Source organism: Pseudophryne corroboree, chromosome 12, assembly GCF_028390025.1.
Source record: "Pseudophryne corroboree isolate aPseCor3 chromosome 12, aPseCor3.hap2, whole genome shotgun sequence".
Classification (NCBI taxonomy): domain Eukaryota; kingdom Metazoa; phylum Chordata; class Amphibia; order Anura; family Myobatrachidae; genus Pseudophryne; species Pseudophryne corroboree.
In genome coordinates, this window is record NC_086455.1 from 23,135,549 (window position 1) to 23,150,963 (window position 15,415).

The 15,415-nt window shown below is 48.4% G+C and overlaps 1 protein-coding gene across 3 annotated transcripts in view; it reads right to left on the bottom strand.

The window, feature by feature from the left end:
• The window catches only part of RAB15 (RAB15, member RAS oncogene family), a 71,067-nt gene that overhangs the window by 45,634 nt on the left and 10,018 nt on the right, over nt 1–15,415 (bottom strand). The window lies entirely within an intron of this gene.

Genomic DNA, 15,415 nt, shown 5'->3' on the forward strand with positions numbered 1-15,415 from the left:
CCACAAGTGGAAATAGTCCCAATTGGTTGGCATGCCGACACCGGTGGCATTTTCAGATGCAGAGATCCCAGTGACTGTTTTGGGGGGTTGGTTTAGGTAGCAGGATGAGACGCCATAGGGTGGGATTAGGCTGGAGGGTTTGGGGTGGAGTTAGGTTTAGACTGCAGAAAGGGAGGGTTAGGGGAGCATTGGGGGCAGGTAAGTATACTTACCTAGCCCTTGTTGGGATTCTAAGCATCGAGATGCGATGCCGCGGTCAGTCTTCTGACCGCCGGCATATTGTACCCAACGCATTGAGACTATTTTCAGTCATTTGCACAAAAATCTGAATGCATTAAAATAAAAAATAAAAAGTTTCCACCTCTGACAAAGCAGTCTGCATTATTATTACAATCCATATTTATATGGTGCCACAAGGGGTCTGCAGTGCCTTACAAAGTCCAGGCTTTTATCAATTACCTCTCACTCCAAATTTACCAGCTTTAGTCTCCCCTTTTCCCCCTTTGTAAACTAAATCACTGGTAAAACCGTGCCCTGTGTACGTACTAGTTTCCCCCACAAAAATCGGTCAAGTCTTAAAGTCACTGCTTAGTTTGTTGCAGCAACTGTGCACAAGAAAACCTAGCACATATACTACAACCTGAGGCTGGGTCAGACGTTACTCTACTAGAAAAGTCTCTGACAAGGTGAGGTGTGCGTCTTCAGTGCTGCCACTGATTTAAATGAATTCTGACAATGAAACAACGAGACCTTTCAGCATTAATAAGAACATACAATTAAATTGAGGTCACAAGACTCCCGGACAAACCTGAAGTGCTTCCAGCAGGATGTAGCAGAGACAATAGGGATTTTGCATTTTACCTTTACTTATAAATAACTGTAGTATATGGCAGTTTATTCACTTAGTTACATGGGTTGGTCGTGTTGAGATAAGGAGTCACCAGACTAAAGGAAAACTGTGAAACATGCTTCTAGACCAGGGGTGGGCAATTATTTCAGCTGGGGGGCCGCTTAACACTTCCAGCGAATATTCGAGGGCCACACACAAAATACTCAAAAAGAGATCCCTTTTTACACATTATGGCAGACAGTGTCCCCCTTTTTACACATTACGACAGACAGCGTCCCCTTTTTACAGATTACGACAGATCACCCCCATTTTTATAATTACGGCAGACAGCGCCCCCGCTTTTATACATTACGGCAGACAGCGCCCCCGCTTTTATACATTACGGCAGACAGCGCCCCCGCTTTTACACATTACGGCAGACAGCGCCCCCGCTTTTACACATTACGGCAGACAGCGCCCCCGCTTTTACACATTACGGCAGACAGCGCCCCCGCTTTTATACATTACGGCAGACAGTGCCCCCGTTTTTACACATTACGGCAGACAGCACCCCCCGTTTTTACACATTACGGCAGACAGCACCCCCGTTTTTACACATTACGGCAGACAGTCCCTACCCCCCTTTCCCCACCCTCCCCTAAACCTATATAGCAGTCCTTACCCTCCCCCCCCCCACTCCCCTAAACCCATACAACCGTTTTTAACTCCCCTCCCCATAACTTATAGGGCAGCTTTAGCTTTATCCAGGGGGTTTACCTATTTGTTAGTGACGATCCCCACTGTCAGTGATGATCCGCGCTGCTGCTGCTGCTGCTTCTCCCCGCTGGCCGCCGTTTCTTCTCCCCACTGGCCTCCGCTTGTGCTCCCCACTGGCCGCTTCGTTCTGCTCCGAGTCCCACTCTGCAGTGCACGCCCAGCACCGCCCCCGTGACGCCCAGCGCCGCCCCCGTGACGCCCAGCGCATGAGATAGAGGAAATCCCGGTCAGCTGACCATGCGCCGCGTCTGCGAGCAGTGCAATGACAAGCGGCCTGTCGGGCCTCTTGTCATTGCACTCTGGTGGGGCACAGCGGGCCAGGCAGGATCGGTCCGCGGGCCGCATCCGGCCCGTGGGCCGCATGTTACCCACCCCTATTCTAGACCAAGCATTCCCAACCTCAGTCGTTAAGGCAGACGACTAGTCCAGGTTTTAGTGATATTCATGCTTAAGCACAGGTGACTAAATTAGTTCCTCAGTTACTTTTGATTTAACCACCTGTGCTGAGGCCTGGAGATCACTAAAACCTGCACTGTTGGTGTGCCATGAGGAATGAGGTTGGGAAGGTCTATTCTAGACCATCAGCTCCTAAAACTCAGTCCTCAGGATCCCAAACAGCTCATTTTGCCAGGTCTCCTCACAGAATAACAGGTTTAATAATTGGCTCCACCTGTGTTAGTGTGGAAGTTGCACACGTGTGCTCCTACTGGGTGACGTGTCAGTGAGTAATGAGTACACCTGTGCACCTGCTGGATGACCTGGGAAATGTGGGGGTCATTCCGAGTTGATCGCTCGCTAGCTACTTTTAGCAGCCGTGGAAACGCATAGTCGCCGCCCACCGGGGAGTGTATTTTCGCTTTGCAGAAGTGTGAACGCTTGTGCAGCAGAGCGCCTGCAAAATCATTTTGTGCAAAACAAGACCAGCCCTGTAGTTACTCTTCGTGTGCATTGATTCTAACGACGGAGGGACGGCTTTTCACGTCACACACCCGCCCAGCCACGCCTGCGTTTTTCCCCCCCGACGCGCCTGCTTTTTTCTAAGCACTCTCTGAAAACGGTCGGTTGACACCCAGAAACGCCCACTTCATGTCAATCTTCCTGCGTTTGGCCATGCGACTGAATGCTTCGCTAGAACTTGTGCAAAACCACGATGCTCTTTGTACCCGTACGTCGCGTGTGCGCATTGCGGTGCATGCGCAGATTAGCCATTTTTTTTTCACCGATTGCTGCGCTGCGAACAACGGCAGCTAGCGATCAACTCGGAATGACCCCCAGTGTCCATGAGTAATGAGTACACCTGTGCTCCTGCTGGGTGACCTGGGCAATGTGTCAATGAGTAATGAGTTCAAAATAGTGTCAGTAAGTACATTTGTGCACCCGTTGGGTGACCTGGAAACCATGAACTGTTTGGGGTACCGAGGACAGACAGCATTTCATCAACATTGGGAAGAACTTTACTAAGTCTAAAGGCGGGTATACACTAGGCGTCGGGGAATTGCCGGCGATGGATGATTATATCGTTGAACAATATAGAAGCCTTTCCTCCTCTCCAGAGATCAGCTGTATTTGCCCAGCGTGTGTAAATATCAGCAAGTAAGCACAATACTGAAGCAGGGTTTTTGAGACATGACACCAAAGTGCTGTAACAAAGTTACAACAGCACCTGCTTGAAGCACGAGGGCCGCCTGGAAAGGTATTTCCTAGATAAAACGCAGGGCACGTCCTCAGGACAATCAGGATGCCCAGCTTCCCGCTCCAAATTCTAGTTCCCCGACATAATGACATCACATGCGCCCAGAGTCCCCCTGCTACGGCACTGTGACATCGCTGACCGTCACTCAATCCACAGAGGATTTCTGCAAAGTAAACCCAGCAGTCTCCGATTGTTCAATTGGTGAAACTTCTCCTTAACATGGAACCCTTACTGCATTATTCTGCTCAGTAATACCTACACAGCCTTTGATATAGATTAAGGTCTGGCTACTTCTTAACACATTGTCTGTATAAATAAGAATTTACTTACCGATAATTCTATTTCTCGTAGTCCGTAGTGGATGCTGGGAACTCCGTAAGGACCATGGGGAATAGCGGCTCCGCAGGAGACTGGGCACAAAAGTAAAAGCTTTAGGACTACCTGGTGTGCACTGGCTCCTCCCCCTATGACCCTCCTCCAAGCCTCAGTTAGGATACTGTGCCCGGACGAGCGTACACAATAAGGAAGGATTTTGAATCCCGGGTAAGACTCATACCAGCCACACCAATCACACCGTACAACCTGTGATCTGAACCCAGTTAACAGCATGATAACAGAGGAGCCTCTGAAAAGATGGCTCACAACAATAATAACCCGATTTTTGTAACAATAACTATGTACAAGTATTGCAGACAATCCGCACTTGGGATGGGCGCCCAGCATCCACTACGGACTACGAGAAATAGAATTATCGGTAAGTAAATTCTTATTTTCTCTGACGTCCTAGTGGATGCTGGGAACTCCGTAAGGACCATGGGGATTATACCAAAGCTCCCAAACGGGCGGGAGAGTGCGGATGACTCTGCAGCACCGAATGAGGGAACTCCAGGTCCTCCTCAGCCAGGGTATCAAATTTGTAGAATTTAGCAAACGTGTTTGCCCCTGACCAAGTAGCTGCTCGGCAAAGTTGTAAAGCCGAGACCCCTCGGGCAGCCGCCCAAGATGAGCCCACTTTCCTTGTGGAATGGGCTTTTACAGATTTTGGCTGTGGCAGGCCTGCCACAGAATGTGCAAGCTGAATTGTACTACAAATCCAACGAGCAATAGTCTGCTTAGAAGCAGGAGCACCCAGCTTGTTGGGTGCATACAGGATAAACAGCGAGTCAGATTTTCTGACTCCAGCCGTCCTGGAAACATATTTTCAGGGCCCTGACTACGTCCAGCAACTTGGAGTCCTCCAAGTCCCTAGTAGCCGCAGGTACCACAATAGGCTGGTTCAAGTGAAACGCTGAAACCACCTTAGGGAGAAATTGAGGACGAGTCCTCAATTCTGCCCTGTCCGTATGAAAAATTAGGTAAGGGCTTTTATAGGATAAAGCCGCCAATTCTGAGACACGCCTGGCTGAAGCCAGGGCTAACAGCATTACCACTTTCCATGTGAGATATTTTAAGTCCACAGTGGTGAGTGGTTCAAACCAATGTGATTTTAGGAACCCCAAAACTACATTGAGATCCCAAGGTGCCACTGGAGGCACAAAAGGAGGCTGTATATGCAGTACCCCCTTGACAAACGTCTGAACTTCAGGAACTGAAGCCAGTTCTTTTTGGAAGAAAATTGACAGGGCAGAAATTTGAACCTTAATGGACCCTAATTTTAGGCCCATAGACAGTCCTGTTTGCAGGAAATGCAGGAAACGACCCAGTTAAAATTCCTCTGTAGGGGCCTTCCTGGCCTCACACCACGCAACATATTTACGCCAAATACGGTGATAATGTTGCACGGTTACATCCTTCCTGGCTTTGATCAGGGTAGGGATGACTTCATCCGGAATGCCTTTTTCCTTCAGGATCCGGCGTTCAACCGCCATGCCGTCAAACGCAGCCGCGGTAAGTCTTGGAACAGACATGGTCCCTGCTGGAGCAGGTCCTTTCTTAGAGGTAGAGGCCACGGGTCCTCCGTGAGCATCTCTTGAAGTTCCGGGTACCAAGTCCTTCTTGGCCAATCCGGAGCCACGAGTATAGTCCTTACTCCTCTCCTTCTTATGATTCTCAGTACCTTGGGTATGAGAGGCAGAGGAGGGAACACATACACTGACTGGTACACCCACGGTGTTACCAGAGCGTCCACAGCTATTGCCTGAGGGTCCCTTGACCTGGCGCAATATCTGTCTAGTTTTTTGTTGAGGCGGGACGCCATCATGTCCACCTTTGGTTTTTCCCAACGGTTCACAATCATGTGGAAGACTTCTGGGTGAAGTCCCCACTCCCCCGGGTGGAGGTCGTGTCTGCTGAGGAAGTCCGCTTCCCAGTTGTCCACTCCCGGAATGAACACTGCTGACAGTGCTATCACATGATTTTCCGCCCAGCGAAGAATCCTTGCAACTTCTGCCATTGCCCTCCTGCTTCTTGTGCCGCCCTGTCTGTTTACGTGGGCGACTGCCGTGATGTTGTCCGATTGGATCAACACCGGCTGACCCTGAAGCAGAGGCCTTGCTTGACTTAGGGCATTGTAAATGGCCCTTAGTTCCAGGATATTTATGTGAAATGACGTTTCCATGCTTGACCACAAGCCCTGGAAATTTCTTCCGTGTGTGACTGCTCCCCAGCCTCTCAGGCTGGCATCCGTGGTCACCAGGACCCAGTCCTGAATGCCGAATCTGCGGCCCTCTAGAAGATGAGCACTCTGCAACCACCACAGGAGAGACACCCTTGTCCTTGGAGACAGGGGTATCCGCTGATGCATCTGAAGATGCGATCCGGACCATTTGTCCAGCAGATCCCACTGAAAAGTTCTTGCGTGGAATCTGCCGAATGGAATCGCTTCGTAAGAAGCCACCATTTTTCCCAGGACCCTTGTGCATTGATGCACTGACACTTGGCCTGGTTTTAGGAGGTTCCTGACTAGCTCGGATAACTCCCTGGCTTTCTCCTCCGGGAGAAACACCTTTTTCTGGACTGTGTCCAGAATCATCCCTAGGAACAGCAGACGTGTCGTCGGAATCAGCTGCGATTTTGGAATATTTAGAATCCACCCGTGCTGTCGTAGTACTACTTGAGATAGTGCTACTCCGACCTCTAACTGTTCCCTGGACCTTGCCCTTATCAGGAGATCGTCCAAGTAAGGGATAATTAAGACGCCTTTTCTTCGAAGAAGAATCATCATTTCGGCCATTACCTTGGTAAAGACCCGGGGTGCCGTGGACAATCCAAACGGCAGCGTCTGAAACGGATAGTGACAGTTCTGTACCACAAACCTGAGGTACCCTTGGTGAGAAGGGCAAATTGGGACATGGAGGTAAGCATCCTTGATGTCCAGAGACACCATATAGTCCCCTTCTTCCAGGTTCGCTATCACTGCTCTGAGTGACTCCATCTTGAATTTGAACCTTTGTATGTAAGTGTTCAAGGATTTCAGATTTAAAATAGGTCTCACCGAGCCGTCCGGCTTCGGTACCACAAACAGCGTGGAATAATACCCCTTTCCCTGTTGTAGGAGGGGTACCTTGATTATCACCTGCTGAGAATACAGCTTGTGAATGGCTTCCAATACCGTCTCCCTGTCGGAGGGAGACGTTGGTAAAGCAGACTTCAGGAACCGGTGAGGGGGAGACGTCTCAAATTCCAATTTGTATCCCTGAGATACTACCTGCAGGATCCAGGGGTCCACTTGCGAGTGAGCCCACTGCGCGCTGAAATTCTTGAGACGACCCCCCACCGTACCCGAGTCCGCTTGTAAGGCCCCAGCGTCATGCTGAGGACTTGGCAGAAGCGGGGGAGGGCTTCTGTTCCTGGGAAGAGGCTGCCTGCTGCAGTCTTTTTCCCCTTCCTCTGCCCCGGGGCAGATATGAGTGGCCTTTTGCCCGCTTGCCCTTATGGGGACGAAAGGACTGAGCCTGAAAAGACGGTGTCTTTTTCTGCTGAGAGGTGACCTGGGGTAAAAAGGTGGATTTCCCAGCCGTTGCCACCAGGTCCGATAGACCGACCCCAAATAACTCCTCCCCTTTATACGGCAATACTTCCATATGCCGTTTGGAATCCGCATCACCTGACCACTGTCGCGTCCATAACCCTCTTCTGGCAGAAATGGACAGCGCACTTACTCTTGATGCCAGAGTGCAAATATCCCTCTGTGCATCTCGCATATATAGAAATGCATCCTTTAAATGCTCTATAGTCAATAATATACTGTCCCTGTCCAGGGTATCAATATTTTCAGTCAGGGAATCCGACCAAGCCACCCCAGCACTGCACATCCAGGCTGAGGCGATTGCTGGTCGCAGTATAACACCAGTATGTGTGTATATACTTTTTAGGATATTTTCCAGCTTCCTATCAGCTGGCTCCTTGAGGGCGGCCGTATCAGGAGACGGTAACGCCACTTGTTTTGATAAGCGTGTGAGCGCCTTATCTACCCTAGGGGGTGTTTCCCAACGCGCCCTAACCTCTGGCGGGAAAGGGTATAATGCCAATAATTTTTTAGAAATTAGCAGTTTTTTATCGGGGGAAACCCACGCTTCATCACACACCTCATTTAATTCATCTGATTCAGGAAAAACTACGGGTAGTTTTTTCAGGGCCGAAACTAGGATTTTTGTCACCCGGGGCAAGGTAGTCATTTGACACCCCCCCCCCCCCCCCAAAAAAAAATAATAATAATATTTTACAATAAATAAAAATAATATATATTATATATATATATATATATATATATATATATATATATATATATATATATATATCTTTCAGAACTTTTTTACCTGAAAAACTGCCTTTTCTAACATAAATTACATATCCAGGAAAAAGTGTCCCCATTTTACACAGTACGACAGGCAAGTGTCCCCATTCCCCATTTTACACATTGCGGCAGACAGGTGTCCCCATTTTACACATAGCGGCAGGCACAGGTCCCCATTTTACACAGTACGCTGGCAAGTGTCCCCATTTTACACATTGCGGCAGGCACAGGTCCCCATTTTACACATTGCGGCAGGCACAGGTCCCCATTTTACACAGTTCGCTGGCAAGTGTCCATTTTACACATAGCGGCAGGCACAGGTCCCCATTTTACACAGTACGCTGGCAAGTGTCCCCATTTTACACATAGCGGCAGGCACAGGTCCCCATTTTACACAGTACGCTGGCAAGTGTCCCCATTTTACACATAGCGGCAGGCACAGGTCCCCATTTTACACATAGCGGCAGGCACAGGTCCCCATTTTACACATAGCGGCAGGCACAGGTCCCCATTTTACACATTGCGGCAGGTGGTGGAGGGAGAGAGAGAGAGAGAGAGAGAGGAAGGGAGAGGGGCTGACTTACATTTGAAGCGGTTCTCGCCGCTCTTCAGCCGCCTCTCCCTCCTCGTCTGCGCGGCTCCGGGCTCCTCCTTCTCCCTCCTCCGGCGGGGTTTCGTGGAATGACGCGTTTGCGCCGTGACGTCACGACGCAATCGCGTCATTCCGCGAAACCCCGCCCCCCGAGCTGGGCACTCGGGAGAAGGGGGTTTAAAAGTAAGTGCCGCGGCGGGTGTTAGGGGGTCTCGGCGCCCCCTCCAATCTGGCGCCCAGGTCGCCTGCCCCCCTAGCCCCCCCCCCTAGTTTCGGCCCTGGTTTTTTCACACCCCACATAATACCCTTTTTTGTGGTACTTGTAGTATCAGAAATGTTCAAAACCTCCTTCATTGCCGTGATCATGTAACGTGTGGCCCTACTGGAAAACACGTTTGTTTCCTCACCGTCGACACTGGAGTCAGTGTCCGTGTCTGGGTCTGTGTCGACCATCTGAGGTAACGGGCGCTTTAGAGCCCCTGACGGTGTTTGAGACGCCTGGACAGGTACTAACTGACTTGCCGGCTGTCTCATGTCGTCAGTCTTTTGTAAAGTGCTGACGCTATCACGTAATTCCTTCCATAAGACCATCCAGTCAGGTGTCGACTCCCTAGGGGGTGACATCACTATTACAGGCAATTGCTCCGCCTCCATACCATTTTCCTCCTCATACATGTCGACACAACGTACCGACACACAGCACACACACAGGGAATGCTCTGATAGAGGACAGGACCCCACTAGCCCTTTGGGGAGACAGAGGGAGAGTTTGCCAGCACACACCAGAGCGCTATATATATACAGGGATAACCTTATATAAGTGTTTTTCCCTTATATAGCTTCTGTATTGATTAATCTGCCAAATTAGTGCCCCCCCTCTCTTGTTTTACCCTGTTTCTGTAGTGCAGGACTGCAGGGGAGAGTCAGGGAGACGTCCTTCCAGCGGAGCTGTGAGGGAAAATGGCGCTTGTGTGCTGAGGAGATAGGCTCCGCCCCCTTCTCGGCGGCCTTTCTCCCGCTTTTTTAAGGAAAAACTGGCAGGGGTTAAACGCATCCATATAGCCCAGGAGCTATATGCGATGTATTTTTCGCCATCTAAGGTGTTTTTATTGCGTCTCAGGGCGCCCCCCCCCTGCACCCTCAGTGACCGGAGTGTGAAGTGTGCTGAGAGCAATGGCGCACAGCTGCGGTGCTGTGCGCTACCTTATTGAAGACAGGACGTCTTCTGCCGCCGATTTCCCGGACCTCTTCTGTCTTCTGGCTCTGTAAGGGGGCCGGCGGCGCGGCTCTGGGACCCATCCATGGCTGGGCCTGTGATCGTCCCTCTGGAGCTAATGTCCAGTAGCCTAAGAAGCCCAATCCACTCTGCACGCAGGTGAGTTCGCTTCTTCTCCCCTTAGTCCCTCGGTGCAGTGAACCTGTTGCCAGCAGGACTCACTGAAAATAAAAAACCTATACTTAAACTTTTTCACTAAGCAGCTCAGGAGAGCCACCTAGTGTGCACCCTTCTCGTTCGGGCACAAAAATCTAACTGAGGCTTGGAGGAGGGTCATAGGGGGAGGAGCCAGTGCACACCAGGTAGTCCTAAAGCTTTTACTTTTGTGCCCAGTCTCCTGCGGAGCCGCTATTGCCCATGGTCCTTACGGAGTTCCCAGCATCCACTAGGACGTCAGAGAAAAATATATTCTTACACAGCAGTCACTGACCGGGCTGTAGAGCTGGCCAATGAGAGCCATCTATATGGAAAGACAGTCACTTCTTAGCTACAGTAATTAGAAGAACAATTTGTCTTGATAGAACATGCTTTGAGCGTCATGTCTGTTCTTCCAACTCTATAAAATGTGCTGACTTTTATTACTGAGATAATAGTGCTGAACACCTCACATGTGCAATCAGGTTTGGGAAATCAGGGACATTTGTTTGTACAAGATGCTACATCTGCCTCAGCTATAGGTGTGTGAATCTCAGTTCTATCTGTTTTTATATACGTTTTATGGGTTATATACCTCCCAACATGATCCATTGCAGGAGGGACAAAATGCTTGGTTCCTAGAATTTCCGATTGCAGTCACTCTGTTGAAACCTTTCATATCACATAGTTCATAGGTCTCGTTTAGCGCAGATGTAGCGACAATCTACATACACTCATGTTGTTTCTGAGATGCATGTAAAATACTTTTTATACAGTTTGTAACATAAGAGCTGTGAGTAAAAGACATAGGGCATAGGCTTCAAGGGTAGGTCTTATTGTGTTGTCAACAGAAATTGAGATTGTAGGTATGTGGCTTCTGTTGGCTGGTGACAAATTAATTAGTTCAGTCTTGGAAGAACGAGGGGCAGATGTATTAAGCCTGGAGAAGGCATAAGGAAGTGATAAACCAGTGATAAGTGCAAGGTGATAAATGTACCAGCCAATCAGCTCCTAACTTGTTTACATATTGGAGCTGATTGGCTGGTGCGTTTATCACCTTGCACATATCACTGGTTTATCACTTCCTGATGCCTTCTCCAGGTTAATACATCTGCCCCAGAGTCTGAGATGGTGAGAGGACATTCAAGATGAAATGGCAGAAAGACAATCGGATGCAGAACGTCTTTGTATTGGCTGCCGCCCCTGCCTAGGTACATTATTATGGCTGACATTACTCAAGGAACTTTGAATGAATAAGCTTCAAGATACCAATTTAGCAGCACTCCTTGGACCCGAATGTAATGCCAGCTGAACGCCGACTTTTTTTTTTTTTTTTTGTTAAAGGGGCAATCACTTACAAGGCATGGTTTTGCCTTGTGATTGCCCCTTTAACAAAAAAAAAAAGGGGAGGAGGAGGAGTTAGTCTGGCATCCCGCACGGCATTACATCTGGCCCCTTAGGTCAATGCCCCACTATCCAACCATCTAGCCGTCTCAGTCTCAAGGGGAAAAAAACACATGTCCATCCTGTCCTTCCCTGCATGTGTGTGCCACTGGTGGTATAGGGGGTAATTCAGAGTTGATCGCAGCAGCAAATTTGTTAGCAGTTGGGCAAAACCATGTGCACTGCAGGTGGGGCAGATATAACATGTGCAGAGAGAGTTAGATTTGGGTGGGTTATTTTGTTTCTGTGCAGAGTTAATACTGGCTGCTTTATTTTTACACTGCAATTTAGATTTCAGTTTAAACACACCCCACCCAAATCTAACTCTCTCTGCACATGTTACATCTGCCCCACCTGCAGTGCACATGGTTTTGCCCAACTGCTAACAAATTTGCTGCTGCGATCAACTCTGAATTAGGCCCATTATCTGTTATGCGCTGGAAGAGCTTTCAGTTAAACAGTATTTTAATACTTTTGCTTTACAAATTAAATATATTGCTCTTGAACTATACATTTCAGTCTTAAACAATCCCGACGTTTAGGTCTCCATATTCATGTATGCGTTTAAGTATGGAAGGAGGAACGTCTATTTTTGCAAATGTCACGGTGATATGCCTAAGGCAGTACCATGCCCATAATGAACACTTATTAGAGGAGATCTTTGTTAGGTTCCCCATGATTCATATTACCAAGAACAAGGTAAGTTGCATTTTAATGTAATCACACCCAACAAAGAGCACGTCATTTTATAGCTCGACTACCAAAACGCATTTATGGATCTATTTTCTGAAAGTATTGCCACCTAACAGACTTTACTCTCCTAGACGGGCACATTTCTCCTGACTCCTGGAAAGTATATGGCGAGAGTGAGACTTGCAGCAGCCACAGAGGTGCACGCAGGGGATTTGAGGGTTGCCTAGCGCCATTGATGTGCTAGATACGCTCCATATGGCCACAACCAGTGGCAGATCATACTTGTGGGCTGCAGGACTGCAGCCTCCCCAGTACAACCACCCACCCTGCTGAGTGTCAGCTAGACAGATCCAGTCCGTGACTGCACTGGCTTCACTGAGGCTGGCAGCGACTACTGAAAGTGCTACCTGCCAGTCACCCGCAGGAAGGCAGTCCCATTGAGCAGTGTTTCCTCCCTCTGGGACTGCCAGGCCTGGCTGCAATTAGCAGAGTGTGCTGCCTGTGGAAGCCACTCCCCGTCTCATCATCAGCCCTAGTTAGCTTCTGTGGGCTGCTGCAGTTCGTAGAAGTCGCAGCCTTGCGTATGCACAGTCCCATTATGTGCATGCATCGGTCACAGATCCTGTCAGACATTTTATCCGACAGCCTCACACCCATTAGATATCCTGGGCATACACTGAGGAATCTCACAGTGTATGGCCCCAATATTGGAGTGTCTCCCCGAGGGGGGAGGGGGATCCAGCATGTCCAACCGATCAATAATTTTCGGGTCAGTCGCACGAAAACACTGCACAATTATCTGGGCAATATGCAGACATGGGGCAATTCAGCCAGACAATAATATAATGCACGCCCAGCATTAGCCAATTTCTTACAGTCCAGGAGGATGAGCAAGGGTACCAGCTCTTTTCACGCCGTTCTTTTTCATGCACTCTCCCTGTTATAGCGGAAACATGCCCAGGTTAACTGTTGCTCGTTCTAGTTGAAGATTTTTCCAGTGATTTCTCTAATGCGCATACGCAGAACTCTGAAAATGTCCGCTGCACCATTTTCACAGGGTTTTAACAGCACCAATGACGTTGGCGCGGGACTCCCAAGAGTTGAGTATTGAAAAATACATTTTAAAAATGGGTGGTGGGTGTGGAAGGGAGAATGCCTCTTGGAAATTCCAATGAGCAGCTCTAGAACTATACTAGGAGGTATTAGAGATGAGCGGGTTCGGTTTCTCTGAATCCGAACCCGCCAGAACTTCATGTTTTTTTTCACGGGTCCGAGCGACTCGGATCTTCCCGCCTTGCTCGGTTAACCCGAGCGCGCCCGAACGTCATCATGACGCTGTCGGATTCTCGCGAGACTCGGATTCTATATAAGGAGCCGCGCGTCGCCGCCATTTTCACACGTGCATTGAGATTGATAGGGAGAGGACGTGGCTGGCGTCCTCTCCGTTTAGAATAGATTAGAGAGACACTTGATTTACTAATTTTGGGGAGCATTAGGAGTACTCAGTACAGTGCAGAGTTTTGCTGATAGTGACCAGTGACCACCACTTTTATTTATAATCCGTTCTCTGCCTGAAAAAAGCGATACACAGCACACAGTGACTCAGTCACATACCATATCTGTGTGCACTGCTCAGGCTCAGGCCAGTGTGCTGCATCATCTATATATATTATATATCTGTCTGACTGCTCAGCTCACACAGCTTATAATTGTGGGGGAGACTGGGGAGCACTACTGCAGTGCCAGTTATAGGTTATAGCAGGAGCCAGGAGTACATAATATTATATTAAAATTAAACAGTGCACACTTTTGCTGCAGGAGTGCCACTGCCAGTGTGACTAGTGACCAGTGACCTGACCACCAGTATATATAATATTAGTAGTATACTATCTCTTTATCAACCAGTCTATATATTAGCAGCAGACACAGTACAGTGCGGTAGTTCACGGCTGTGGCTACCTCTGTGTCGGCACTCGGCAGCCCGTCCATAATTGTATATACCACCTAACCGTGGTTTTTTTTTTCTTTCTTTATACATACATACATACTAGTTACGAGTATACTATCTCTTTATCAACCAGTCTATATTAGCAGCAGACACAGTACAGTGCGGTAGTTCACGGCTGTGGCTACCTCTGTGTCGGCACTCGGCAGCCCGTCCATAATTGTATATACCACCTAACCGTGGTTTTTTTTTCTTTCTTTATACATACATACTAGTTACGAGTATACTATCTCTTTATCAACCAGTCTATATATTAGCAGCAGACACAGTACAGTGCGGTAGTTCACGGCTGTGGCTACCTCTGTGTCGGCACTCGGCAGCCCGTCCATAATTGTATACTAGTATCCAATCCATCCATCTCCATTGTTTACCTGAGGTGCCTTTTAGTTGTGCCTATTAAAATATGGAGAACAAAAATGTTGAGGTTCCAAAATTAGGGAAAGATCAAGATCCACTTCCACCTCGTGCTGAAGCTGCTGCCACTAGTCATGGCCGAGACGATGAAATGCCAGCAACGTCGTCTGCCAAGGCCGATGCCCAATGTCATAGTACAGAGCATGTCAAATCCAAAACACCAAATATCAGTAAAAAAAGGACTCCAAAACCTAAAATAAAATTGTCGGAGGAGAAGCGTAAACTTGCCAATATGCCATTTACCACACGGAGTGGCAAGGAACGGCTGAGGCCCTGGCCTATGTTCATGGCTAGTGGTTCAGGTTTTTTGGAAGGGACATCCTGCGTGACACTGCAGTGCCACTCCTAGATGGGCCCGGTGTTTGTGTCGGCCACTAGGGTCGCTTATCTTACTCACACAGCGACCTCGGTGCAAATTTTAGGACTAAAAATAATATTGTGAGGTGTGAGGTATTCAGAATAGACTGAAAATGAGTGTAAATTATGGTTTTTGAGGTTAATAATACTTTGGGATCAAAATGACCCCCAAATTCTATGATTTAAGCTGTTTTTTAGTGTTTTTTGAAAAAAACACCCGAATCCAAAACACACCCGAATCCGACAAAAAAAATTCGGTGAGGTTTTGCCAAAACGCGTTCGAACCCAAAACACGGCCGCGGAACCGAACCCAAAACCAAAACACAAAACCCGAAAAATTTCAGGCGCTCATCTCTAGGAGGTATGACATATACTGGCATACTACACAGGTGTCTCTCCCTATAGAAGCCTTGATGGTCCTCACATCTATAAGTTACACCTCTGGGTATGTTAGTGTTCATTCTAG